The sequence below is a fragment of the Calonectris borealis genome, chromosome 4, assembly GCF_964195595.1.
Source record: "Calonectris borealis chromosome 4, bCalBor7.hap1.2, whole genome shotgun sequence".
Taxonomy (NCBI): domain Eukaryota; kingdom Metazoa; phylum Chordata; class Aves; order Procellariiformes; family Procellariidae; genus Calonectris; species Calonectris borealis.
This window is the reverse complement of record NC_134315.1, coordinates 48,744,364-48,762,129: the sequence shown is the minus strand read 5'-3', so window position 1 is coordinate 48,762,129 and position 17,766 is coordinate 48,744,364.

The following is a 17,766-nucleotide window of genomic DNA, read 5'->3' as shown; positions in this document are numbered from 1 at the left end:
CACCGGCAGGATGACCAGAGAGGCGGACGCAGGACCTTGGGTTAAAGACTTGGACAATGTCCCGCAGCCTCCCGGCCCCAAGGGACAAGAAGTCTGACATCATTAAAATTAATGAGAGAAAATGGATGCAGCAAAAGGCGAAATTAAATTGCTCTGTGGTCAGAAAGATTGACTGGCTAATTCTCACTGACAATAATAATGTCTGCTCCTGCTCTTTACGTCTATATTCCTCCCTTGTCTCCTTTTAATTTTCAGTGCTATTCTAGTTACACTAGGGCAGGAAGATTTAAACGAAAATAGAGCTGCCAGGTCTGATTTTGCTACCGTTATCCTAATGAAGACAGAACTTCACGGTGCAAGTAGCTTCAGCAAGTAAAGATGTATGATTGCTGTACTTGAGTAAGTGTAGCAAAACTAAGGCCCATTGGGAGCACGCTGACTGTATTGCTTAATCTTATTGAATTTATAATTGACCATATAAGATAATTTTTTTATATCTTTTGAATGTATTGGTTTACCTATCGGTATACCTATAAGAACCTTGCTGCTACAATATCTGAGGACTTCCTAGTCTTCAAGGGAGTTATCAGTTTTCCCTGCTACACTCCTGAGAGAGGGAATTATTATTATCGCTACATTTTCTGTATGTAGAGATAAGATTCAGGAGCTGTGCTGGTGACCCAAAGGCATGCAAAAATTCTATGGTGGTGTAACTTTGGAGGATTTCTAACATCTTTGTTTTTCACCAACTTATGCCCTTAACCAGTCAAGAAAATTCAAACATCGTAAGTGGGAGCTTGTACCCACCAAAGACAGCGCTGCACAAGAAGCAGAAGGATCCGAAGAACATCCATGGTATTTCAGTACCGGATAGAAGGTTTAAGCACTTGCTAACAGCTGCCTTTTGTGTTTTTTTTTTTAATAAAGGAGCTGTTGAATGGCATCTTTTCTGCATACACTACAGACAAGGTATGTATTTATGATAACATAGTAGAGAAAGCTACAACATCAGACCCACTCTCAAAGAAATATATAGATGACTATAGATGACATCTAGTTGAGCATTTCTTATTTTCTATTTAGCAAATAGAAGGGTAGATCACTGAATATCTTGTAGATTGGATCCCTGGTTTCCTTAGCTTCAGATGCACTGTACTCAACTGCTCCTTTAAAAGAGAGCCGTTTTAAAGGAGGACATTTACCTACCCTTTTCCCCTTTCTAGGCCAGCCAACACGTCAGGGGCTGCAGGCTGAGCTCTACAACAGTAACACCAGAGACACCTGCCAAATACAAGCTCCAGATTTTGTCTAGTTCCTATGGCGACCATGCTACTTTATGATAATTTTCCCGTGGATTAAGGATTATATTGACTTTCCCTATTATTGATATTGTTGTGTACTTTTATGTCATCTCTATAAGGGCTATGGAAAGAACATTTCCTTCAGACTCGTTAAGAGAAAGTGTTGATTCCCAGCACTGGGAATCAAGTAATCCAAGTTAGTAATCTGGAACATTAAATGAAACTCTGTATTTGCAAAGGAAGCTTAACAGTTCATCTTTTCTTGTTCTCCATGTTTCCTTCCTTCCGACTTGTGACTTAGTTTATAGCCTCTGTAACTGGTTTGAAATTTTGCAGCTGCTAAGGTTACTTAGCTTCAATTTAACAGCAAATGTCATCAGCCCAAATCTGTGCTTCAAGTGATCTTTCTTACCATTTACTTTCCATTTTTCAAATTGATTAGTCATTGGTTTAGGGGATTGTCAAAAGCTGCCCTAAGACTGGTTCTTTGTGCCAGGGCTCTTCAGCCTGTTTTGTCAGAGGAAAATCCCGAACGGAAGCTAATGGGCATGCCAGAAACACATGGAGAGTGGGAGAGGGTCTGAGTGCCAAACCTCTCTCAAGAGGGGCTCTTGCGGAGTGCGGGAAGCGATAAGGGAGAGAGAAGCAGCGTCTCAGCATCCCAGCAGAAGGGAGCTGGGTCAGACGCAGTGGGGAGGAGACAGCACAGCGGGGTAGAAAGGGATAACTGAGCTCTTTGTGTCAGAGTATTTTTGACTTTGTACTCTTCAGGAAAGGGATGGTGCCTCCTCTAAGTACATTTTCATGCATGCGTAGATTCAGACTAGCTGATGTAAATTGCATTTTCAGTTACATAGGTCCGCCCAGGCTGTTTGGGGAAGTGGGAAGGAGAGCTATTTAGCTTCGGTACTGTAGGATCATGCTGTGCTGTTCCATTTCTGAAGAAAATTCAGTCAGCAGTAACGCTGGTATCTCTTGCCAGCGATACCTTATGCCATAAAGATATGTTCTAAACATCTGAGGTGCGTGCAAACATTTCTGGGTACAAACCCAACACACTGAAGCATTACAAACAGAGGTTAATACTTGAAAATCATATTTAAAAACCATATCTGGAAGACCATTTGTAACATGAACTTTCGTCACCAATTTTAATTTCTTTCTTAGTTTCTATACTTGTACCTTTTTAAGGGGAGAGTGGCTGATGCTGAAGCTACTCTTTCCTGAGATTAAAACTTATTATTTAAAACAAGTGGTTTAAAAACTACTTGCAACCTGGCAGTAAGCCCATATATACATATACACACATTTATGCTACGATATTTATCTAAGCACCTGACTGCCTACCTACTTAATCATTGGGCTCTCTGTGTTGAAAACAGATCCTGGAATACTTCATGAGAGGAACCAGCATGGTCCTTTTCATCTGTTGCCTGTGAATTATCCATAGTATAGCAACTGCACTTCCCACCAATGGTATTTTCTGAAGCTTTATAGTTCTATAACATTGGCAAGCTTTAGATGCAAAATTAACAGGCAGCATCAACAAAGCAGAATGTATTTACCCAGCTGCTGAGAATCTTTTCCTGACAGTAGAGCTGTGGGCTATGAAAGCCGTTTCATGACAAAATACAGCTGGGAACTGCATTTTGTCTTGTATCAAAACATTTTTTTTCCTGTAGAAGAATAATGGAAAGCAGATCAAGATGAGGTAGTGATCACATGCTGATCTTTTTATGCAACGTTTCAAAGTTGAAATGTTTCATAAAACCCTGTTTGCTAATGATGTGAGAGACCCATTTGCGTTGCAGTAAATTGCTAAATGGATTGTGCAGTGTTTTTCTTAGACAAGATTGTTGCCTCTTTTTCTGTTCTTCTGTTTGTTTTTTTCCAAACACACAGTTATTTACCTCATAATTCAAATAAAATATGCCAACTGTATTTCCAAATCATCTAGGGAAACACCATGCAACTCAGGCACTGCTAATAAGAAGCACAGTTCACTTCACATTGTCTTCCGAGCAGCAGCAGCAGCACTGACAGATGCTGATGGCTTACTGCACAAGAGTACCTATTACAGATCTAATGGGATTTTCTCTAGTACTATCTACTTACTTTTTGTTTCTCATTTTCTCTCCAAGGGATCCTTGGAAATCAGTGGGGATCTACCAAAACCAATCTATTTCCTTCTAACTTCCTGTTCTAATTTGTGTGGCCAGGTGCTGAAAGAAAGCCCTTATAAAATTCCTGGGTTTTTTCTTCTTTTTCATACAGTCCAGTCAGCGTCTACTCATTGAAAAAAAGAGGAAAATCTCCAGCAATACAATGCCCATTATACATGCTTAAGCAAACTGCATTCAGTGCAATAAAAGGCAGTGGCTTGCTTTCAAATATGCTAATCCATGCATTCGAGATATTTAGAGTGTTCAGTGGTGGCCTAATTCCGCACTATTGGTTTTAGCAGCAGGACTATAACGATCTGTGAAGGGGCAGAGCCTGGGCAATGCTGAGGGTTTTTCTAATTCTTTACTGCTATATTATCTCAGTGAGAACACGCTCTTCAGGTATTGAGTTCCTGTCTTTTATCTGTGGCTTAGTGCTGTGTAATGAATGGCTTTAGCCAGGTCTGGATTTAGCACAGCGAAGTTGTTAAGTGAGCGCAGAAAGGCGCTCCCGAGGCAAACGGTGCCCTTACACATCTCAGCACCTCCTCTGCTAGCTATTTTAGCTAGCTTTAATCTTGCCTAATACGGATAAAAAGACTGATGAAATCGGGACTGCGGAGACTTCCCTACGTGTTGTACAAATCCTGTTGATAACTCCGCATACGTCTTTAGCAGCTGACTTCTGCTATACTAGAAGCTAGGTGGCTAGAGAAAGCTATTCTGTGTGGCAGTCAAATGCAACACGTAGAAAAAAAAACCCAGAAAGGTGTTTAGACTTTTGAATCAGTTGAGTAAAGCGCCTGAGTATGATTGCGAGTGGCGGGGTGGGGTGGTTGTGTTTTGTTCTTTTGGCTTGGGGCTAAATGCATTAGTTTGAAAAAAGCTGGAGTAATCTGCAATGTCTTGTAATGAGAATCATCCCTCAAGGTTATGATGCCACCCTACTTACTCTTGAGAGATGATAGCCAAGTAGACAGAAACTAAGCTAAAGAACAAAGTAGAGAAAGTTAAAATTATATGTGAGCTCCAGTTCTTCAAAGTGGGGAGAGAAAAAGTAACCGGCCCTGATTTTATTTTCAGGTGCTGCCTTTCCCTCCCTGTAATAACAGTGCTGGTAACATTACAGAGGATTTCACATGTTCAAAGTGTGATATTGCCATTAATGAATGATTCTTACAAGCAGCCAAGTGAATTAGCAACAAGTAAATATTACCTGCCTTTTAAATTAGGGAAAATGAGCCTTACAGCAGAGTCCTGAAATCAGCATTAAAATATATACTGCATAGTACAGTACTTAGCCTCAAAAACAGTCTGCACTCAGATTTTGATGGTTTTTGATGTTGTAGGGTTTTTCCATTTCTGCCTGAAAATGCTTACTGCTGGCAAACAGAAAAAAATTTAGTTTGACACCAATTTTTCCAAGGGGATGAACCATGCAAGCTAGTGGGCGATGCGATTGCTTAAACCCATCTTTCAATTTGACGTTCAAACGGTCTGCTAATCAACCTGGCTTGCACATATGGAGGTGGCTGCACCATTTCTATGCTACAGGAGTGGGTGTATAGGCTTTTTTCACAGTTTCAGTTACATTGAAATTTTAGTATTATCTTCTGGGGAAGTTTCTGTTTGGAAAACTATTTGCATGTTTTTCCCTCTGTCTTTGTTTCTCTGTCTCTCTCTTATACACGCACACACATAATCATGTGTATATTTATATATTATTTTTTGTATGATCCCTATGTATACAGATTACTGAATGCACATTATACTACACGTATAATATAAAGGATATAATAACATGTCAACCTCAGTGTTTGAGTTTATATTTCCAGTGCTGAAATATGTATATGCTGTATACAGAGGTTTTACACAGATACTGTGAGTGGGCTTTTGCAGTGTTATATACTGAGCTAATGCTCTCCTTCTAATGCACACTTCTATGTGTGGTGATTTAGCCCATGGCTGTGAATTCTTGTGAAGTGGACAATTCCTTTTGGATTATGTCTTCTTATCTTAAGATAAGCAACTATACTTACATTTGGTATTGTTTTGTTGTAACAGAAGAGTCTACACTAGCAGACCCATAGTTGTTAATTTGCAGATGTGAGAATTCAGCACTGCAAAGCTTGATTTATTTGCTTGCCCAGTGCTATGTTCTATAATTAGCTTTGGCTTCCTTTCACATGGGACAAAAAACATAACATGTTCCACGGGGAATCATCCAAGTGTTTTGAACTCGGATGTAGTACGTAAATCCCTTTTAATTTAATTTTTCTCTTATACCCTTTATTACTTTGTAACTCTCACTTACTTAAACAAATTTGCAATGGTAGAATATATTTTTGAAGGGTAGAGATTTGTACTTAGAAACCAGGTTTCAGATATCCAGATTCCTTCTCCTTTCTTTTAATGGAGTGGGAAAAGATATAACGATGTGCTAAACGTTCTTGTGATGCCTGCAGTCTCTAAAGTTATACTGAGGCGATGATGAAATGTACAGCTTATTAAGGAGGACTGGTGGAATATACACACTTCTAAGATTCAAGTTTTTGGCAGACATAAATGCTGTCATAGGCTGAGGAGAATCAAGTGTAAATTATGTGGATTCTGCTATCCTTAATTGTATGGCAAATGCCTAGGTAAACATTCTGCCAGCATCCGGGATGAAGTCTTTGAATAAAGTATAATACTTTTGTTTTCTAGGTTAGAGATGGTAATCAGATTAAGAAGGGATCTAAATTGTAAAACCTTGGTCCTGCACATGAAAGGCACCACTTAATATTATACAACTGCTATAAAAACATACCCAGGGTCTAAGCAAACATTCCTTTGTCCATTAACCGTGACAACAGAGCGTTTCCGAAGTTATTCCCAGAAAGCAGAGATCCCAGTTACTGGGAGAAATCTCTAAGCGCTGACCAGGGCTTTGTCATTTTCCTGTGAGATTTAGCAAAGACTTTCTTAAGAAAATGAAGTTTTAGAAGTGATGAGCACTTAAAATGAAACAGAGGGATCTTTTCATCAATTTTTCAAATAACCTGTAATAAAGGAAGATACTGACAGGTACATCCTCTCTGCTGACTATCACATTACTGGTAATTGGCTGTCGTCCACAGAGAAACCATGTTTAGGCAAGTCATAACTGCTTCAATGTTTTCTGTTTTAAATAGGGACTGTGGATCAGAACTGCAATTCCTTCCGGAAGACAAGGTGCAGCTGATGCACAGGAACTCTACCTGTATTAAATAATAAGACACTTCTTACTAATCGGCAAGGTCCGGAAATGTGTTGTCTCACTGCCTTTTGGTAAGTTTAGGCATCTGCTCCTACAGCACAGGATGTCAGAGTGTATTACTGAGATCATGTGAACCTACAAACAGAGCACTTGCCTTTACAAACAACTCCTTCCATAGTTGCCTTGTTCTTCCATACAGGGTTTTAGGTTTTTCAGCCAGCCATATCCTTCCCAAGATTTTTTTCTTATGAAGATTTTGCCACAAGGCTTTGCTTTTCTTCTGGGAACTGAACTTCAAAGGAGGTTGAAGAGGTCATGCCTTCGTAGAATTAATCAGAGACATTTGACTAGATGCTGCTGCCTTTCCAAATTCATGACAAGTTTTTAACTTGTATTTTGTTTTAAAAATCAAATCCCTCAACACTCTTTACAGCTCTTCCATTAATGAAAGACACACAAAAAAACACTTCTCAAATCTTAAAGGCAAACATTTTTGGTAATTGACTTTCTGTCCACCTGTCACACAAGATAATCACCATGCAGTATATTTATAACCTGCATTTCTCTCCAGAATGTCCTCAAGAAACACATGCTGGGCTTGGAAGTAATAAACACATCAGTCTTTAAAAACATCCTTACAGGCAAAACAACTATCTTTCTGGATTTAGAGTGTTCTATCCCTTTAACAATATGAGTTTTGTTTAATTCTAATCTATTTATACTGGCAAGACTGAATATTGGAACTTGGACTGCTTTTCAGTTCTGGTCTTTACAGTAGACTCGTGTGTGGTGAGGGACAACAGACTTCAGCTGTGATCCCGGTACTCTTGTAAATTCTAGTATTTCACTAGTTGCACACTCTTCACCACTGTCCATGTCATTTAGTGCAGTTGAGGTGATAAAATTGTATGAATATGAGATTCTATCAAAGGTCCATCTACTTCAACATCCTGTCTCAGTCACCGATAGCACCAAAAGAACAGGGCAAGCATATAGTGGTATTTCCCCAGAAAGTTTTCTCACCCTATAACTGTGTGTAGCTCAGAAGGTTCCTGAGTTATGGGTGATGATTTTCTATTTATATTTAATAGCCCTCAGTGGATTCTTCTTCTAATGATCTGTGGAGTGACTCTTGCGCTACACCTCACCGGTCTTTTGAATGTTGCTATTTAGACAAAGTCCGTTTGTACTAAGAGTGAAGGAAGCCACGATGCAAGGTTTAAGAGAGCAGGAACACTTCTTGCTGACCACTCACAGAAAACAAGGGGAAGTTTAGTCCTTAAAATTATTATTAAATTTATTAAATTCTTAAATTAAATGTGATTTAGGCACATTTCCCATTAATTTTCTGCTACCTCAGGAAGTTAATTTTAATATCTCAATGTTAAAAATGCATAGCTGAATTTCAACAGCAAAGTGGTTGCAAACAGAAGGCAGAGACGCCAGACAGGACCGAAAACTCAGGACACAAAACCCCACGCCTTTCTTTTTCAAATCTATTTTAAACTTTTCCTATAAGGGGATTTTATTTTAATGTGACCACAAACAGAACTGCAATGCAAGATTGCATATGAACATGAGAAACAAAAATGTTTCTCTTTCCAGACAGAATTTCCTCTACTTACTCCAGATGTAGGAAATTGCATATTTCTCTTCCTCAGTTGTGACCTGTCCTTTCGTATTTTGCTTTAATCCAATAATAATAGCATCTAAACCATCTCACATGGAATGCAGGGAGATGAAGCTCTAATGGCTGTGAGGACCTTACTGAGCATTTTTAATCCCTGATCAGAAGCAAATCACTAAATCACAGTAGTGACAAATGCTGATATTTTATTTTCACCCACTGGAAACTCTTCTACCGTTATCATATATTTTTTGCATGCTGTAAACCTGCAAACATTTTGTGTACTCTGAACACCAAAGATTTAAAGATGCACAACTAAGCTTTGCTCTCTCTTTCATTCTGGTGAAACTACCTTTGAAACTTCATGTGAGCAAGCAGCTTGTCATGTGACCCCAAGTTCTTTTCTAAGAGCTAAAGGCTATCACTTACCAACACAGTCATCCAGGCTGTTATTAATCAATTTGCAATGAAGCAATAGCAATCAGTAATGTGTTGCTGTACTAGCCTCAGAGCAGCCTGGGAAGACTATTCCTGCCTTCCAGCTCCTCCAGGAAAGCCCACCTGCTGGACTGTACCTCTCCTATGAGTTATCACCCTTCCCCTGAGGGACTGCTGGGAGGAATATGCTCCCTTGCACTTAGTCTCAAACTCTTTCACCTCCTCCTGTCCATCCGTGCTGGGGATCTGCAGCAACCCTGCAGAGCCCTTTTCCCCAATGTGCAGCAAACAATCGCGTAAGTGCCTGATAAGGCAGTAATCCCTTTGTGGCCTAATCTGTTAATTAGAATCATTAATTGCAAGGCTATTGATTAATTAATTTGGAATGATCTAGCTCAGCAGAATTCAGTCTCCAGCTTAGATTTTATGGCAGAGATTCGGATTTATGAAATTAAAATAGTCTCACTTATAATTCACAAAGCATCAGTTCTTTCAGTTAATAAAATACATATATACTGAGAATATCAATGCAAATATAAAGTATCTGGTGTCTGTATTACCGTCTTAAAAATGTTATATTAGAAAGTTTTTCATGTTAGCTGTTTCACCAACAATCGTTCTGGGTCTTTCATACTAATATTGAGATCACTTCTTTATTAGCTGATATGTTTTACTGCAGTTCACTAAGTTCTAGAGTTCCATCTGTCTTTTATAACCAGCTCTTTAAGCATTCCTAATAGCATTTCACAGAAAGTAATACCAACACTTCTTTGTGCATTTAGACTCAGCCCCATGAGCCCCATGAGCTCAACATCTGGAACTCTTTATAGTAAAACTATTTAATACTGTTGTCCTCCAAAAAGATACACAATTTATGTCATGGCTGCAACGGGTGCCTGTACCTTAATCTTCTCATTGGGTTTATGGATCGCATAGAATAAGTAACGGACAAACCTAAGCATGTCAGCCAACAACAGTTTATGAGAAACACAAAACCATTAAGAACATTGCACTCACTTGAGAGAACATTAAAAAGAAATCCAGTATATAGAATACTGTTAATATAATTGCAAACAGAAATGTTTAAAACTCATTTAAGTGCCAGTTTCCAAGATCTGTTTATACCAACAATATCTATGCCTTTTTTTGACTGGTACCTTGGCTTGCTGCTTCCTTATGGATTTTGCTGCTTGCTGCAGATTACACTAAGACGGCAATGAGGGTCAAAGTTTAAAAACTTTCTCGGCTACTTTTCTCTCCTGACATTTTGCACGTAACATGATTGTGAAGTTTGATGTTGCCTTTGTACTTGAACCAAGAGGCCCCATGGTTTTTTCCCAAGGTCTTCATTTTCAGAGTCCTGTTACAGCTTTATTTCTTTCTTTATTTGTTTCAGGCTACTATTTATAATTCTCCCTTTTATGCAGAAAATGTAGGAGTAGAGAGGTGTATTTCTGAGTATAGAAGTAGTATGGAAGTGAAGCCTGTCCCTCCTCCAAAGGTTAAGGGTGAATCAAATTCTCCAGTTGCGAGTGAGTCTAAATGTCTGTGTGGGTTTTGTAGGGGAAGAGGAGAATTTCAGGGAGGGGGGCAGGGCTGGAGATGGTAAGGTGACTTTTTTCTCATGACAAAGTAAGAATGCAGAAAGGACACATGTCTGGTTGTGTAAGCATGGAAATGCTCTTTGCTCCCACACTCTACATATAGCCTCTGTGAAAACCCCATTAAAAGCTCAGGTCTGCTCCTCGGTGGACAAATAACATGCTATGACATTTACTTTTTGAACACCTAGCTGTTGGTGGACATGCTTGTTAATATTCTTGAGAGTGGGTCTAAGAACCACGTGTATAGATTACAAGGAATCACAAAATCATTTTTGCAGAGCTTATTGCAGTCTGATGGATGCACAAAATATTTAATCTGCTTAGTTACTTGCATTAATAAATAGAAGGTGTGCTTGACTTTTAATAGTTCCACGATAAATTAAATAGCATTAAGTTATCTGATTTGGAATAGCTCCTGATCTGTGACAGGTGACATTATTGTACAGGTGCTTGGGCTTTTTTTTTTTTTTCCCCTGAAAGGTTATTACAGACCTGTTGGGAAAATATAGAGAATAAAAGAAGAGAAAATCTATTTCCAATAAAAAAATTGAGACCACAGGTGTGTAATGGCTGGTTTCATTGCTGCAAAAGTATCAGTTTCAGCGCATTTGTATCAGCTTAAGGGAAAATGTACCAGCTGGAAAAAATTAAATCAGCATGAATCATACATCCAAAAGGTCACTGATCTAAAAATATACATCCCAAGAAAAAGATAAAAATGATGTATGCAAACTAAAATTGCCAAGTAAAAATTAAAATCCTTCTAAACATTCTAAACTTAGGACATTAATTAATTTGAAAGTAACGTGGAAAGAGGCAAAAAGCCACCCTGTGATGTCACTTTCATTATATGGAACACAGCTAAGGAGATAAAAGAAGATCATGCAGAGCCCAGGAGAAGATCAAGCCTCTTTATCTCGCTGTGGGAGATAAAGGTAGTATTTTGTGTATGGAGAAGAGGGAGGAACTCCAAATGATTGACTTTTAATGTGCACTTCTATCACTTAAGCGTACTGATGCGTAACAGGAGATATGCATGTGGGTGCTGAGGATCATAAAGTCACCCCAGTTGTCAGTCAAAATTACAAAACTAACAAGTAAAACCAAGTGCCTCTTCTTAATAAAGTTCCAAATATAAATTTTGAAAGGAAACAAAACCAAGCTCTGTTGGGTGCTGTACCTTCTTGTCACAGCCTAATGCTTAACAAGAATGAAAAAATAAAGCATAAGTATGTGGTAGGAATGAAAATAGGGTACAGGTACTCTTGAAGTCAGAGCCTTATTAGTAAAGCCCAGAGATGTTTTGATCCAAAGTAGATTGTAGGGTGTTTTGTCAAAATTGATTTGTATGTGTGTGCATGCCAGAAATTTTGAAAGGATACTAATTAGCCTTTCTTTTTCCTGTGGTAAAATCTCATTACAACATCATGCACTGGCAGAAGCACTTTTGCAAAGACTGACATGCCACTTGCTGGCCAAAGAAAGGTTGGACATATAGCCACACAGGGAAAGGACACATATAATGTCCCATATGACTTTTCCTAGAAAATATGGCTCATGTTTAATTTTATCAGTAAACAGCCCCCTTATTCTTTTCTTAGCCATCCAATTACAGCAAAAGGGGCAGATGGGCTCACACTAAGCTGTTGTAAATAATAAAGTTCCACGAAATTCAAGGGAATAAGACTGATTTGCACTGATTCCTATATCAGGCCCCATATATTTACAGAAAGCTTTGATATTTTCCTTCTGTCTGCCAGCTGTCTTGATTCTGCTTTAAAATCTCCTGTCCATGCATCTCCCTCTCTCTACCTATCCTTTCTTTGGATCTTGTAATGTCATACTGTGGGGGCACCTTCTGTGTAAAATCACTTCTTAATTGCGAAGTTCCTAATGGGCTTAATGAGTTTCTCTTCTTTCTTGGAGTGTCCATTTCTGCTTGAAGTTAGGAAGTATCCTTTTTCTGATAAGTTTATTGACTTCATTATTTTGCTTGTATTTATTTTTTTTTTTTTTTTTCCCAAAAATAGGTAGGAGGGCACATAGAAGGAGGGAACTATTGCCATAAAAACTCTTCGGGGTGATAGAGATGAAGAGACTTTGCACTGTTTTCTAAAGATGGATAAATTCCAAGTTTATTTAATTTCCCCTGGCTGTCCTTTTCACTGCCTCATCTCCTTGACTGTGGGCTATCTAACGCACTTGTAAATCAGAGATTAGACCGGGTGGTGAATCACTGCATCAGCAAGCAGGAGGCAAAATAGAAGCAGAAGGCCAAGCAATGGATCGCTGCATTAGAAAGAGGCAGGAAGGCAATGGAGTACACCAGGAAACTGAATGGAAGAGCTGTAGGAGAGCAGAAGCGGAAAAGAATAATACTTCAAGATTATCAAAGGCTCAATTTAGCAGCTACTTCAGTGAGGTTGTGGTAGACGTTTACATATTTGGTGAAGACTGAGAAGATACATTCAAATTAACAAGGGTTGAGTAGTTTAAGATAACATGAATGTTTACCCTGTCAATTAATCCATAAGAACAAAACTGTATTTTAAGAAATAAAGCCAATTATCCTAATTATGTAAAAGCATATGTGTTATTGTTGCTGTTTGTTGATACAGTGATCATTGGCAGGATTCCTCCTACAAGTGTTTTTCTGAACAACATTCCCAAACTGGCACATTTTGTGGTGGGCATTATCATGTAAAACAAATAAAAATGTTGATTTGCTAATTGTTTACAGTATTTACTGTACAGTTTCTAAACCATGGGAGACCAGTGTTGATATGATTGTTTTTCTATTATATCTAGTTTTCACAAAAAGAAAATCAAGAAACACTTGAAATATTCATGTGTTCATAACACAAAATGTCTTTCTAATACAAAGCACAGCATTGAAGGATCAGTCGTGATCTGCAGCATGATAAATAATTCCATTTTGTGCTTGTACTTTAGGACTGTGATTTTTTGCAGTAATTTTTGTAACAATTTCTCAAACGTAGCTTGCACTGTAAAGTTTTTGACTAAAGTTCCTACTAGTTAAACCAGCTTTCTATCTCCAAAGTAAATTACCTCCTCAAGCAACATAATTCTTCAGTCAGCAAGGATAAGAAACAACATCAGCTGTTTCAGTTGCACTATTAGATGAAGAAAGGCAAAGGATAATCCGGTGCTTCTCTCCAAAACTTACCATTTCGGGCTACCAAAAAACCTCCAGCCATGTTTGGATCCCCGCTGCCACAAGTGAGAGAGGACACCCTTTCTTATCACAAGGAAGGATTCCTGGCAGCACCCAGTAATGATGAATTTATTCAGAAGAGGGAAGGGGACATTAACCCTTCAGGTAGCCAGGACTTCAAAACACGTATATCTGGGCTGGACAATGCTGCACAGAATCCATGGCAAGAACCCACGCTCAAGTCATGAATAGCGTAACTACAGGGAGCAGTCGGTGCTCATGCTCCACCTACTTCTGTTTTAGTAGTCTGGTGCCAGTGTGTCTCCAGTGACCATGGGAGTTCTTTCTCTTGCCACAAACACCTCTCATGAAGGCTCTCAGGCATGCCTTCATGTTTGTGATGGCTCGAATTGTGGAACAGCCCTGAAGCAAATCTAACGCTTTTCAAATTTTCACCAAAATGGTTTTATTTTTCCTCACTTGACATTTTGTTCAATGTGCATATTTGCCTTTTTCAAAGTCAGAGTCCCCTACTAATTGACCTTGATTAGGAAAAGAAAATCAGAAAAAGCAAGGCAGCTTACATCCCCAATGCTTGTTAAGTGTAATAGCAGCGATCACTGGGAGGGCATGATGCAACAGCTAAGCATGCTTGAGTCTAAGGAGAAGCACGAAGGGTTAATGCACAACATGTCTGAAGAAAAGCAGAAAGTACAAGACAAATATTAGAAGAATGGTGAAAGCTGCGGGAGGTCTAGTAAGTGTGTAACGGGACCTCCACAGATAAGACAAATAGCTAGAAGGAAACATACACTGGCCTGTGGGAAAAAATACAGGATGTGTCAGAAAACATTTCACACACATCTTAATGTGACTAAGTTTTTAAAAAAATGTATTAATGTTCAAGTTCATAAGCTCTGAAGTGTATTGCTATTTGCACATTGTTTATTACAATTTGATAGAACTTTGTTTTCAAATTGTGAACTAGCTAATGAGTATGACATTCCTATTCATACACATTTACAGGCTCTAACATCCCCTCTACCCTATTCATAACAGGCATTTACAAGTCATGAAGAATCTAAATCCGCGCCAACTACGCAAACAACTAGACAAAAGCAGCATGCAATTCTGACTGACTGTTAAAGGGATCTTTACAGCCTTGTTGAGCTCTTCTAATTGTGCCAGGTTATTCAAAATCAGCAGTCCTTACACTTCACTCCTCCATCCAGCTAGTTTTCGCTCCACAAATATTATGGAAAACATAACAAACAGTAGCAACAATAAGAATACTTACTCATTACAGTTCAGGCTAGCCATGAGTCGCTGCCAGGATTTTTCCATCTGTTTGGTACACATTCAACAGCTTTGTTGTCCCTGTTCAGAAAAAAGGCAAACGGTTCTCTATTGCTAGTCAGTATAAACCAAGGAAGCAAACGGCCATCTAAGACCAGCACTGGCTCTTTAAATCCACAAATGTAGGTCCCAGAATTGTATTCCTATTGGTTTTGTTAGAAAAGATTTTATATTTATAAGGCTGCAGCATCACATACCTTCCCCACCTATAGAATGCTGTTCATGAAGCATCCACATTGCATAAGTGTGGGTGATATCAAAGATGACTATTAGGTCCCACATGGCCATGAAACAGTAAATAGCAAGCAATTTCTTGCTGTCTCCTTCAGTATAAAATATAATGAGCATCAGCTTAAATTATTTACCTGTTCAAAGCAAACTCATTAATGTAGTTCCATAGGCAACTTCCCCAAAAATTATAGAACTTCTTACCACAGCTTGTTGTTGATACTAAAATCTTACAGAGTTTCAAAAAGCAACAGCACAAATTACTGGAAAAGGAATTCACCAAAGACTATGAAATACAATGTGAAAACCTCTGACCTAGGAAGTCCTGAGGCTGGGAGAGTGTTCTGGAGAAGTGCCACCACTTGCCTGGTCTCCTCTTTACTCTTCTCAGCATCTGTTGCTGGCCACTGTCAGAGAAGAAGGACGAGGCTAGTCAGACCTTTTGGCTGAGCCAGTGTGGCTGTTCCTCTGCTCCTATGTACTCGGAGGCACAATGTGGTGAGTCAAACTGGGTTATGCACCACACTTCCCTCTTCCAAAATTCAAGTGTCCCATTATTTCAAATCTGCCTGTTGTTCCTGTTGCCCCGGTCCTGGCACATCTGACTGATAATCTGTTCCCATGCTGGGCTTTCCAGCCCTAACCTGATGAACTTTTGATGACTATCTTGGCCAAACAGAGCCAAGTTTGGATATGAAAAAAGAGGAGAGCTGTGCATCCATACGGCTGTGAGGATATTGTGATGCCAGAGCAGACTGAGCCCACGTAACAGTGCTAAGGGAAGGATTATATCCGCTGTAAACTCCCTGGCCCTTCTTGCCCCCAGTGAATCAGCATCTGGGCTGAGGGTTCGCAAATGAACAATCTCCACCTGCTGTCACCGGTGTCTCTATGCCAGAGGGCATTTCAACCTTCATGAAATTTGGGATCACTGGTGATTTTCCTGGATTTGTACCACAGCATAACATGGCACATTATTTAACGCTTGTTTCCTGCTGCTCTGTTGTGCAGTGCCAATCATCATATGTCTAGGACATGTTGCTCTTTTCATGCACTGCCGTCATCAGCCACTCCACCTGGTGTCAACCGCAGCTCCACTGGCTACGTTGGGAGTAGAGTCTGCAGGGAGTTTTTGTCTGTGAGCAAGCTCTGGTATGCTACTTATCTCTCTGGGGCCCTATTTCTGACTGAGAGGTTGAACAGAAAGATGAAAAGGCATCATGAAAAATCTAAAATGGGAATGTGAATGTCAAAGAATGGGAAAAACATAGTGGGCTGGAAGAAAAGGAATTACAAGAATTCGAACCTGAGCTCCTTGTTGATATCCCACAACACACTTCAGGATGTTCCTGAGGAACTGTGCTCAGCAGAGTTGCTAGGGTCAATAGAAAGTGTGTATACCATAACTTTTGCCAAAATGGACTTTTAAGGGAAGGACCCTTGGCACTAGCAAAGGCAGTTCAGCAAGTACGTATCTGTCCTTCCAGTGCAACATGTACGAGCTGTAATCAGCCCAAAGTCCTGCCAGAAGAACTTTCTGGTGTAGACATGACCTCAGCCCTCTACAGCAAGAAACCCAGGCTAATATGTGTGCAAAAATTTAACGTCTCTCTTGCAACCGTACAGGCATGATTGCTGTGAGGCTGAATAACCCGTTAGATGGTGAGCTGACTGTTCATACAATCCTGAGAACTGTGCGTACACATAAACTATAATCAAGCTATACAAGTTATAATCATGCCTTCTTGCACATAATATTCTGAAATTTTGGAGGAAGTTACCTTTATCTTTTTATTTCTATCTTAATTTGCCTCTTCAAGAAAGGGATAGTTTTTGTCTGCCTTCAGTAACACTCTGGTCATTTAATAAAAAGGTATACATGTTCACACTACTTTTATTATGTATGATAAAAAGGTATGATACTATTTCATCATGTAGTTTATTATGAACCTTGCTGTTTTTCAGGGAACAGTGTAGTTACAAACATAATTTCCTCCTTTTTGTGTGAGAAGAACTGTATTCTGCATTCATTCTGTTAAGCAGCAGTTTACCATGAGTCATAGATACTGCCTTATACACATGGTACCAAGTCTTTTTATCTGAGTTTTTATCTAAGTAAGATTAAAGTGGAAAACCTTTTAATCAACATGAGTACTAAATTTAAATTGAGGAAGTACTTTGTGATCAGCAGAGATCTCATGTCCCCCCCTCCTGTGATTAGAGGGAGTGACACATCTTTGCCACTAGCTGACTTGTGCGTGTCACTTGTGTTGCCAGCAGCAATAGTTTGATGTGCTGATCCTAATGAGTCGTGACAGGTATTGTTAATTATTCTGACATGAATTTTTCTTTTGGACAGATGTGTGTAGCATTAGTAAAGTAGAATCATAGAATCATTAAGGTTGGAAAAGACCACCAAGATCATCGAGTCCAACCGTCAACCCAACACACCATGCCCACTACACCATGTCCCTAAGAGCCTCAGCTACACGTCTTCTAAATACTTCCAGGGATGGTGACTCAACCACTTCCCTGGGCAGCCTGTTCCAAGGCCTGACCACTCTTTCAGTAAAGACATTTCTCCTAATGTCCAATCTAAACCTCCCTTGGCAACTTGAGGCCATTTCCTCTCATCCT